At 42.6% G+C, this 10,000-nt stretch overlaps 1 protein-coding gene across 1 annotated transcript in view; it reads right to left on the bottom strand.

Annotated features, from left to right (window-relative positions):
- LOC128693485 (dual specificity protein phosphatase 6) overlaps positions 1-10,000 on the bottom strand; it is a 73,376-nt gene that overhangs the window by 3,165 nt on the left and 60,211 nt on the right. The gene's annotated exons all lie outside the window — the stretch shown is intronic.

Genomic DNA, 10,000 nt, shown 5'->3' with positions numbered 1-10,000 from the left:
ACAAACACAATGAAATGTATTTTTTTCGTTACGTTCCGAATGATTTTTTTCGAAATTATTGCATACACAAATTTTCGCTTGCTTTATTCGGCAAGAAGAGCGTTGCTATTTAAGCTATACCTATTCGGCACGATATATGCGCAAAACAACCACGGTGGGAGTAGAATAATAGCTCTAGGCCTTTCGTGTTGCAGTCAACACATCATCAGGAGCTGCAGAAAAGAGGTTATCCAGGCAAATACGATCCCAAAGGAAGTCTTCACTAGTCAGTGAAGACGTAATTTGGGATCGTATTTGCTTGGCTATCCTCCTCCTTTCTGCAACTTTGCAAGCTCCTAATGTGTTGATTGCAACACTGAATTCCTAGAGCTATCATTCTACTCCCCCGTGGTTGTTTTCCATCCTGTATCGCTTGGTTTGCCATATCTGCATACTATATATATATATATATATATATATATCTATATATATATATATATATATATATATATATATATATATATATATATTTGTGATATAATCTTAATTTTTATCTTCATTACAAAATTACAACAGCACAATTTCAGAAACATAATTATAGCCGACTACTACTCGATGCTTTGAAAAACATAACCTGTCCCCACAGCTTGAAAATTCTTGTTCTCGATAACTTTAAAGCCCATCCCGCTAGTTTAAAACTACTAATTTAAATTCCCCTTTACACCCAACTCCTAAATTCTTTCCCTTCGTCTTTGCACTAGTACCCCCTACCCGACCCCAGGCCCACTCTTTTCCCTTAGCCTGTGACACATCAAAGAGAAGCTATGTACACCTCCATGTGTGCACGTGTCTGACTCACGCAAGGCCGCACATGGCTACCCCGCCAGAAATACACATGAGTCAAATACATATTCGCACACGTACACACACACACACACACACACACAGTACAGGCTCGGGGGTAGGGGGGAAAAGGCCGCAAACCTCATTCAAGGTGGACCTTGGGGTTGAGTACTGTACCAAGCATATCGCCAGAAGCGCCCATCACTTGAATAACTGATGCAGCAAATGAGTCTGGCAAGTCTTTCAGAAATCTGAGTAAGAAGTGTACATCAGGCCCATATTATAGTATGCAGCACCAGTATGGAACCCACACCTGGTCAAGAATTTGGAGAAAGTGCAGAGATTTGCAACGAGACTAGTCCCAAAGCTAACGGGCATGTCCTGTGAGAAGAGGTTAAGGGAACTCAACCTGGTTACACTAGAGATAAAAAGGATTAGGGGCGATATGGTAACGTAGAAAATACAGAGGGGAATTGATAGGGTGGACAGAGACGATTAAGAGATAGGGAACAAGAACACGAGGGTTCAGTTGGAAGTTGAAAACACAGTCACAAAGATGTTAGGAAGTATTTCTTCAGTCTTAATAGTCAGGGTGTGGAATTATATTGAGAGTGAAGTGGCAGAAGCAGGATCCGTACATATTTTAAGAGGTGCGATAAAGCTCTCTAAGGTAGGAGACAGTGAACCTAAAAGCGATCAGCGAAGAGGCGGAGCCAGAAGCTGAACCTCAACCCCTGAAACTACATACAGGTGAGTACACATTCTTCCATAAGCGCTCATTGGTCCATATGTCCACATAACATGCAGAGACGCGCCCACGATGATGGAAGCGTCCTCGGCTCACAAATTTAGGTACCGGGGATCGATCCCTGGCACGAGTGAAACGTGGGGCGTTTCCTTATACCTGCTGCCCTTGTTCACCTAGCAGTAAGTAGGTACCTGGATGTTAGCCGACTGTTGCGGAAATAAGACAGGCAGTCCCGATGAAGCACGGACTTCACTGGGTTATCCTAGGTGACTCACACTTCTCCCGGTTAAAAATCCTTACACAATATTATCTCTTATCTTAATATTTTGTCAGGATTTTGCATGATCTCTTATCTTAATGCATACAAAAAAGAAATCCAAGATGGTTCATGCTACGCGGTCTACTAGACCTGCTGACCCCTATAGAGGTGACTCGATTCAGGGAAGGAGTACTGAGCCAAAGAATGTTAACCATCCTTCTCTTGAATTGAAGATTACCTCCCTCCTCTCCTGTTCCCCTGATGCTGTATGACCTACGGGTTTAGCGCTCCCATGAATTCAACAATAATAGACCCACTGGTCATGCTAGGCGGAAGATGGCCAACGTGATAGTTCCAACTTCTCGCTCACTCGGCCAGACCTCGCCGGGGTATAAAAGTTCATTATAACTGGTAACAGCATTAGCAATTCCAAGTCATTCTGATCAATATCATTCAAGAGTCACTGAAATCCAAGAATGAACCAAGTCAATGAATGATTTTGAATTGATTTTTACAAAGGTATTTAAAAAAAAATAAGATACCAGACATATTAAGCAAACAGCCTAAATTTGCTTGCAACAGAAAAGATAATTGTAGATATAAATCCAGATGTACTCCTGTTAAACCCTTTTGGGGGCCAAGATTGTAGGCCTTGTGTATAAGATGTTCTTGCGCTATCGTCCACCAGCAATAAGTGGCATTACCACTAGATCCCTGGTTGTCTTCAAGAGGGAGCTAGACAGATACCTAAAGTCGGTGCCGGACCAGTCTACCCTCCAGGTAGACTCCAAGTAGGATGAATATGGGGTGCACAAACTAGCCGCTTCGAAGACAAAATCTAAATATATCAGTACAACGCTGTTTTATCTGGAGTTGGGATGAAGACTGGGACAGGGTACAATGCATGAAGCAAATTAAAACGAGTTGACCTTGCAAGGTACACAAAGAGAAATTCAGTTGGATCGAGACATGACAGCAATAGCCAGGGATGGCGAAGGGCTTTTGATCTCACTAATTGGAATCACCCTCCTCCTCGGATGGAATCTGATTATCTATTTCACAGACGCTGTATGACACTTACGGGTTTAATGTTTCCCCATGAATAATAATAATAATAATAATAATAATAATAATAATAATAATAATAATAATAATAATAACTGATAAGTAGAAGAGTTTGCGTAAAAGGGAGAAATCACAAAGGGATGCGACAGGACTTGATGCTGGGCCCATAGTTGTTTACAATGTACATAATTCAGACGAGGATACACATAGCATGCAATTTCTAAATTCGTCAGTGATACAAAAATACGATAGGAAATAAATTAAGAACACGAGAGCGCTTGAAATTTATGGATAGGTTAATGTTGTTGGGAAAGTGGCAGATGCAGTTAAATGTGGATAAGTGTGCAAGTGGACTTCAAAAAACTGATAATCTTAATAGACGTGTGAACATTTTAAAACAAATATTGAAAGGCGTTGATCTTACAATCTGTTCAAACTCGTACAATGAAATATTGTTAATGGTTTAGAAAATCAAAGTTAGAAGGATGAAACACCTGTACAACACTTGGGTATCTTGACTGTGGAAACTTTTCGCCAACCAGAGGCTTTATCACTAACACAGGAAAAAAAAAAACGGTGGAAGATGTGAAGGAGGAATTTGAAGTAATCTGTCCCTTAGCCTAGAGATGAGTTCAATCCATCGTCCTTAACATAGCCACTGGTTGGCAAAACTTACGGACAATAAAGATATTAAGTGTTTCACAGGTGTGAAATGAGTATAATAAAAATTAACGCTAAGCCTGCAAATGGAAGAGAGTCGTAATAAAGATATAAATATGGAGCTGAAAACTTCTAATATAGGCAAAACTTAATGAAGTTAGACTCCGACAAATTCGTGTACAGAAAGCATATGAGAAATCACTGAACTGGCAATGGAGTGGTGTACAAACTGAACAAGGGGTAAACTAGTCTCATCGAGGCAAATTCTTCCGAGGCGTTTAAAAATGGTCGGGTATACGAGTATTTGAAAGAGTTAGACTTTCCTAGCATGGGCAAATAGGCATATCGCAGTGTTCCTTCATTCTTTACTATGTACTTATGAAAAAGAGATGAAATAATTATTATAATCATAACTAAGCGCTAAACCCAAAAGGATCAGAGATGAGAGAAGAAAATGATTATCCGATGAAAGAAAAAACTCATTTATAACACTAATCAAACGAAATTTCCGCCACATTCATCTTCGACGTACCTGAGAATGCCGAGTCAATTTAAAATGTTCCCGATCATCTGTCCCCAATGTTGGTAAGCGAGACTGAGGAGAGAAGAGAACTTACTTCATTCACTCCCCACCCTTCCTCATCCTAAGCTGTTGTCATCTTTTAACACCTCTCATTAACACACACACACACACACACACACACACACACACACACACACCAAGAAAATGTACAAAAAAATGAAGTTAAACGTGTGAATGAATCACCTGTGTGGACTGTGAATCACACTCCCAGTATACCAGCTTCACCTGGCACCTGTGACCTCACCTGGGAGAACCTGCTACCTCTCTGTTATTGTCTGTCAGCCGGTCTAACAAGCAGGTGGATGCGTGCGCACTCGCTCTTGTTATTGTTAATTTATCTTATCTGACGTGGTGGATGCTGGCGCAATAACTGGTATTACTACCAGTTAGCTGTTCTTACCTGAGGGGGTGTGAGAGCGCGCGCAATCACTGCTACTGTCAACCAGCTGATCTTAACTGTTAATACAGCTACGTAACACAAACAAGCTCTTTAAGACGTTAAGGTTATAGTGGCGTTTGAGGTTTTATTCTTTTCAACAATGTTGGCTTTTTATATGTGCAATTATTATATAAAAGTTATGCCAATGTCATTAGATAGATTACACGTACCTTGACTACATCAGGTGGGCGCTCCTAACACACACCTGTTACAGTCATCTCCTGACACACCTGTTACAGTCATCTCCTGACACACCTGTTACAGTCATCTCCCTGAGGGACTGCTGGTGACCTCGCGTACCCAGCCCTGGGACCCCCCCTTTCACCGCCACACCCCGTCCACAATAGGCTTAACTATAAGGTAGCACAAAATAAACAGCAGGGTGCGGCCGCAGGCAAAAGTGCTGAGGTTACCGCAGCCGCAGCCAGCGGAAGTGGGTGGAACTGAGGATAAGATTACATCCCCGCATCTCTCTCTCTCTCTCTCCCCAACAAATCCAAACATGATTTACTTCCATTGAAACCACATCTACCTTGCTGTAGTAATGTGTGTGAAACTGTTGTTTGTGCACGCGCTCGTGTTAGTTACCATTTTGTCCTAGGCAAATGTCGATTAGACACTAGGCCTGTTGTGTGTGTAGGTGTGTGTGTGTAGGTGTGTGTGTGTAGGTGTGTGTGTGTAGGTGTGTGTGTGTAGGTGTATGTATGTAGGTGTACTCACCTAGTTGTACTCACCTAGTTGAGGTTGCGGGGATCGAGTCCGAGCTCCTGGCCCCGCCTCTTCACTGATCGCTACTAGGTCACTCTCCCTGAGCCGTGAGCTTTATCGTACCTCTGCTTAAAGCTATGTATGGATCCTGCCTCCACTACATCGCTTCCCAAACTATTCCACTTACTGACTACTCTGTGGCTGAAGAAATACTTCCTAACATCCCTATGATTCATCTGCGTCTTCAACTTCCAACTGTGTCCCCTTGTTACTGTGTCCAATCTCTGGAACATCCTGTCTTTGTCCACCTTGTCAATTCCTCTCAGTATTTTGTATGTCGTTATCATGTCCCCCCTATCTCTCTTGTCCTCCAGTGTCGTCAGGTTGATTTCCCTTAACCTCTCCTCGTAGGACACCTCTTAGCTCTGGGACTAGTCTTGTTGCAAACCTTTGCACTTTCTCTAGTTTCTTTACGTGCTTGGCTAGGTGTGGGTTCCAAATTGGTGCCGCATACTCCAATATGGGCCTAACGTACACGGTGTACAGGGTCCTGAATGACTCCTTATTAAGATGTCGGAATGCTGTTCTGAGGTTTGCTAGGCGCCCATATGCTGCAGCAGTTATTTGGTTGATGTGCGCTTCAGGAGATGTGCCTGGTGTTATACTCACCCCAAGATCTTTTTCCTTGAGTGAGGTTTGTAGTCTCTGGCCCCCTAGACTGTACTCCGTCTGCGGTCTTCTTTGCCCTTCCCCAATCTTCATGACTTTGCGCTTGGTGGGATTGAACTTCAGGAGCCAATTGCTGGACCAGGTCTGCAGCCTGTCCAGATCCCTTGGTAGTTCTGCCTGGTCTTCGATCGAGTGAATTCTTCTCATCAACTTCACGTCATCTGCAAACAGGGACACCTCAGAGTCTATTCCTTCCGTCATGTTGTTCACAAATACCAGAAACAGCACTGGTCCTAGGACTGACCCCTGTGGGACCCCGCTGGTCACAGGTGCCCACTCTGACACCTCGCCACGTACCATGACTCGCTGCTGTCTTCCTGACAAGTATTCCCTGATCCATTGTAGTGCCTTCCCTGTTATCCCTGCTTGGTCCTCCAGTTTTTGCACCAATCTCTTGTGTGGAACTGTGTCAAACGCCTTCTTGCAGTCCAAGAATATGCAATCCACCCACCCCTCTCTCTCTTGTCTTTCCTGCTGTCACCATGTCATAGAACTCCAGTAGGTTTGTGACACAGGATTTCCCATCCCTGAAACCATGTTGGCTGCTGTTGATGAGATCGTTCCTTTCTAGGTGTTCCACCACTCTTCTCCTGATAATCTTCTCCATGATTTTGCATACTATACATGTCAGTGACACTGGTCTGTAGTTTAATGCTTCATGTCTGTCTCCTTTTTTAAAGATGGGACTACATTTGCTGTCTTCCATGCCTCAGGCAATCTCCCTGTTTCGATAGATGTATTGAATATTGTTGTTAGGGGTACACATAGCGCCTCTGCTCCCTCTCTCAATACCCATGGGGAGATGTTATCTGGCCCCATTGCCTTTGAGGTATCTAGCTCACTCAGAAGCCTCTTCACTTCTTCCTCGGTTGTGTGTACTGTGTCCAGCACATGGTGGTGTGCCCCACTTCTCCGTCTTTCTGGAGCCCCTTCTGTCTCCTCTGTGAACACTTCTTTGAATCTCTTGAGTTCCTCACATACTTCACGGTCATTTCTTGTTGTCTCTCCTCCTTCCTTCCTTAGCCTGATTACCTGGTCCTTGACTGTTGTTTTCCTCCTGATGTGGCTGTACAACAGTTTCGGGTCAGATTTGGCTTTCGCTGCTATGTCATTTTCATATTGTCTTTGGGCCTCCCTTCTTATCTGTGCATATTCGTTTCTGGCTCTACGACTGCTCTCCTTATTCTCCTGGGTCCTTTGCCTTCTATATTTCTTCCATTCCCTAGGTGTGTGTGTGTAGGTGTGTGTGTGTGTGTGTGTGTGTGTGTGTGTGTGTGTGTGTGTTTTGAAATACTGGACACACTAGTCGATGAATTGAGGAAATCTAGATCAAGAAACATTGTAAAAAAAGGACACTGCAATATATATATATATATATATATATATATATATATATATATATATATATATATATATATATATATATATATATATATAATGTACGTACACATAGATACGATACAAAATGTTAGCGACAAGCCAGGATGCACAAAGAAAACGAGAAGTGGTAGTCCCTACGCTGATCACACGACGTCACGCTGGAATTACAGCAGACAGGCGGGGGTGTTAAGATAACATTCATCAAATGTCAAATTGGTCATATCTCACTGTTACGTCACTTTTGTCTTACTTGTATACACCCGCTCTACTAGTTATACCAAAGATTAACATGTCTATCTTAAAGCCTTGTTGCCTCGGCCAAATCCGTCCATTCATAGTCAACAAAATACTAACAAAAAATTGTCCGAATTAGCAGTTGCAGTGTGCATGTACGCTGATATGCTTTGAACATTTCTGTGTGTGTGTGTGTGTGTGTGTGTGTGTGTGTGTGTGTGTGTGTGTGTGTGTGTGTGTGTGTGTGTGTGTGTGTGTGTGTGTGTGTGTGTGTGTGTGTGTGTATCGTGTCGAATAAATAAAACTGGTCAATAAGCAATTCATTTAAAATTAAGTCCTATCTAAATTTTCTCTTATACGTTTTAAAGATATATTTTATCGTTAATGTTAATGTAAAAATTAATAATTTTGCACCAAAAGAACCTTAGAAAACTTACTTAACCTTAATATAACAAGTGCAATTTAATTTAGCCTAATCCAACTAAATATATTTTAGATAAGTTTACAATAATTTAATAATAAACAAACACAATTAAATATATATATTTTTTCGTTAAGTTTAAAATGATTTTTGCGAAATTATTTCATACCCAAATTTTCGCTTGCCTTATTCGGCAACAGGAGCGTTGCTATTTAAGCCAAAATCGCAAGTTATCCTTATTCCCCACGACATTATATTTAAATATACATATACATACTCCTTGAATATACCTAGTATGCTGTGAATATACACTGATATGTTTTAAGAATCCACACACCCAGATACGTTTTTAATATATCCAAGCTGTGCTTTGAATATACTCAAATATGCTTTAAACACATCCTGAAATGCGGGTGGCATTCCTTGACCCAGAGCAGTCAACATTCCACCACGGATGGTCCAACCCAAGATTCGGTTCGAACCTTTAAGAAGCGTGCTGATGTACGTCTTGGTGGGACTTGAAAGGAAGAAAAAAAAAAGGGTGACGGCTAGAGGAGGGAAGGGGGGACGCAACCACGGTACGGATTCTTAGACAGATCCAATTATAACCAGGAGCCCGCAGGGAAAAAAAGAAAATGATCTTTGCTTCACAAATGTGACTTATAAATGTGCTTCTGTGAGCGTATCACTGCGGGTGAGGGGGGGGGGGGGCTAAAAAAACACGAGGGTAAGGAAGCTGAAAATGAGCTGAATCCGAACAAAGCTTTGCTATGTTGTACAGAGCTTTACAGTTGTGTGTTTTGTTGTGTAGAGCTTCATCGCCATGCATTGTTCTATATAAAAATTTATCCCGTCGTGTTTCACTGTGTAGAGCTTTATAAGTGACTTGATAAAAGCCGTCTACCTGGAGTCTACTTGGAGGGCATTCCGGGGATCAACGCCCCCCGCGGCCCGGTCCACGGCCAGGCCTCCCGGTGGATCAGGGCCTGATCAACAAGGCTGTTACTGCTCCCTCAGAGTGTAACGTTGTCTCAAAGGCTTATTCTACAACGTGTTCCCTTCACGACTAAAACATTGTAAGCGTCGATGAGAGCTGGGTCATTAAAAAAAATAGCTCCAATTCCTTGGGTGAAAAGCCCTCCACCAGCACCAGGGCATCTCCAGGATACCCTGAAACTCACAGGAAAAAAGATATGGCAATGGTGTGCGAATAGCAAGCCAATCTGACCTGAAACGGGAATCACCTAAGGTGAAATTCCCAGCCTTTCAGGGAGGATTATAGCCCCTAGAGGACTGGCTGCTCATGTTGAAAAAAAGGCCATTACGTGGAGGTAGATTTGTGTTAAAAGCCGTTTGAGCCCTGAAGATCGTACAAGTGAATGCAACAAGTGCCAGAGAACAACTTGTGGTATCTCCGGAGGCCGCTCCGCACATTTTATTGCCCCGGGAAGAATGCCAGAGAGGTCAAAAAAAAAAAAAAGGCTTTAGAAGTTCAGTCCATTAAATGAGTGGACTACCTTGACATACCCTGAGAGATGGGAACCATCACTTACACCATTACATCTATTCTCCACTCTGGCAATACCTACCAGAGAACTCTCATGCTAGTTATTTAAGTTTTACACAAAGTCGTCGTCTGTTTAGACCACCAAAGCAAATTTTAGGTGCCTAGAAAGCGTTCCAAAGGAAAAAAAAAATAGGGAGATATTTGAGGGAGGCGAATTAAAGCCTAGTGATAGGAGAGGGAAAATATCGAGCCCAGGTGATGGCAACACTTCCGTCTCCCCCCCTCCACACTTCCCAACGGATTTTCTCATTATCTTCGTTCACTGCTGCTTTTCACTCGCCTGTTCTCTCCACTTACCCTTGTTCATGGTAATTCTGCTGCTTTGTAATTACTCTCGTTTAACACGGCAGGTCCTGGAGCCCCGAGAAGCAACAAGAGTTTCTCA

This window comes from Cherax quadricarinatus, chromosome 57 (genome assembly GCF_038502225.1).
Source record: "Cherax quadricarinatus isolate ZL_2023a chromosome 57, ASM3850222v1, whole genome shotgun sequence".
In the NCBI taxonomy this organism is placed as follows: domain Eukaryota; kingdom Metazoa; phylum Arthropoda; class Malacostraca; order Decapoda; family Parastacidae; genus Cherax; species Cherax quadricarinatus.
Note: the sequence above shows the minus strand (reverse complement) of the source record. Positions and strands in the feature narration are given on the sequence as shown.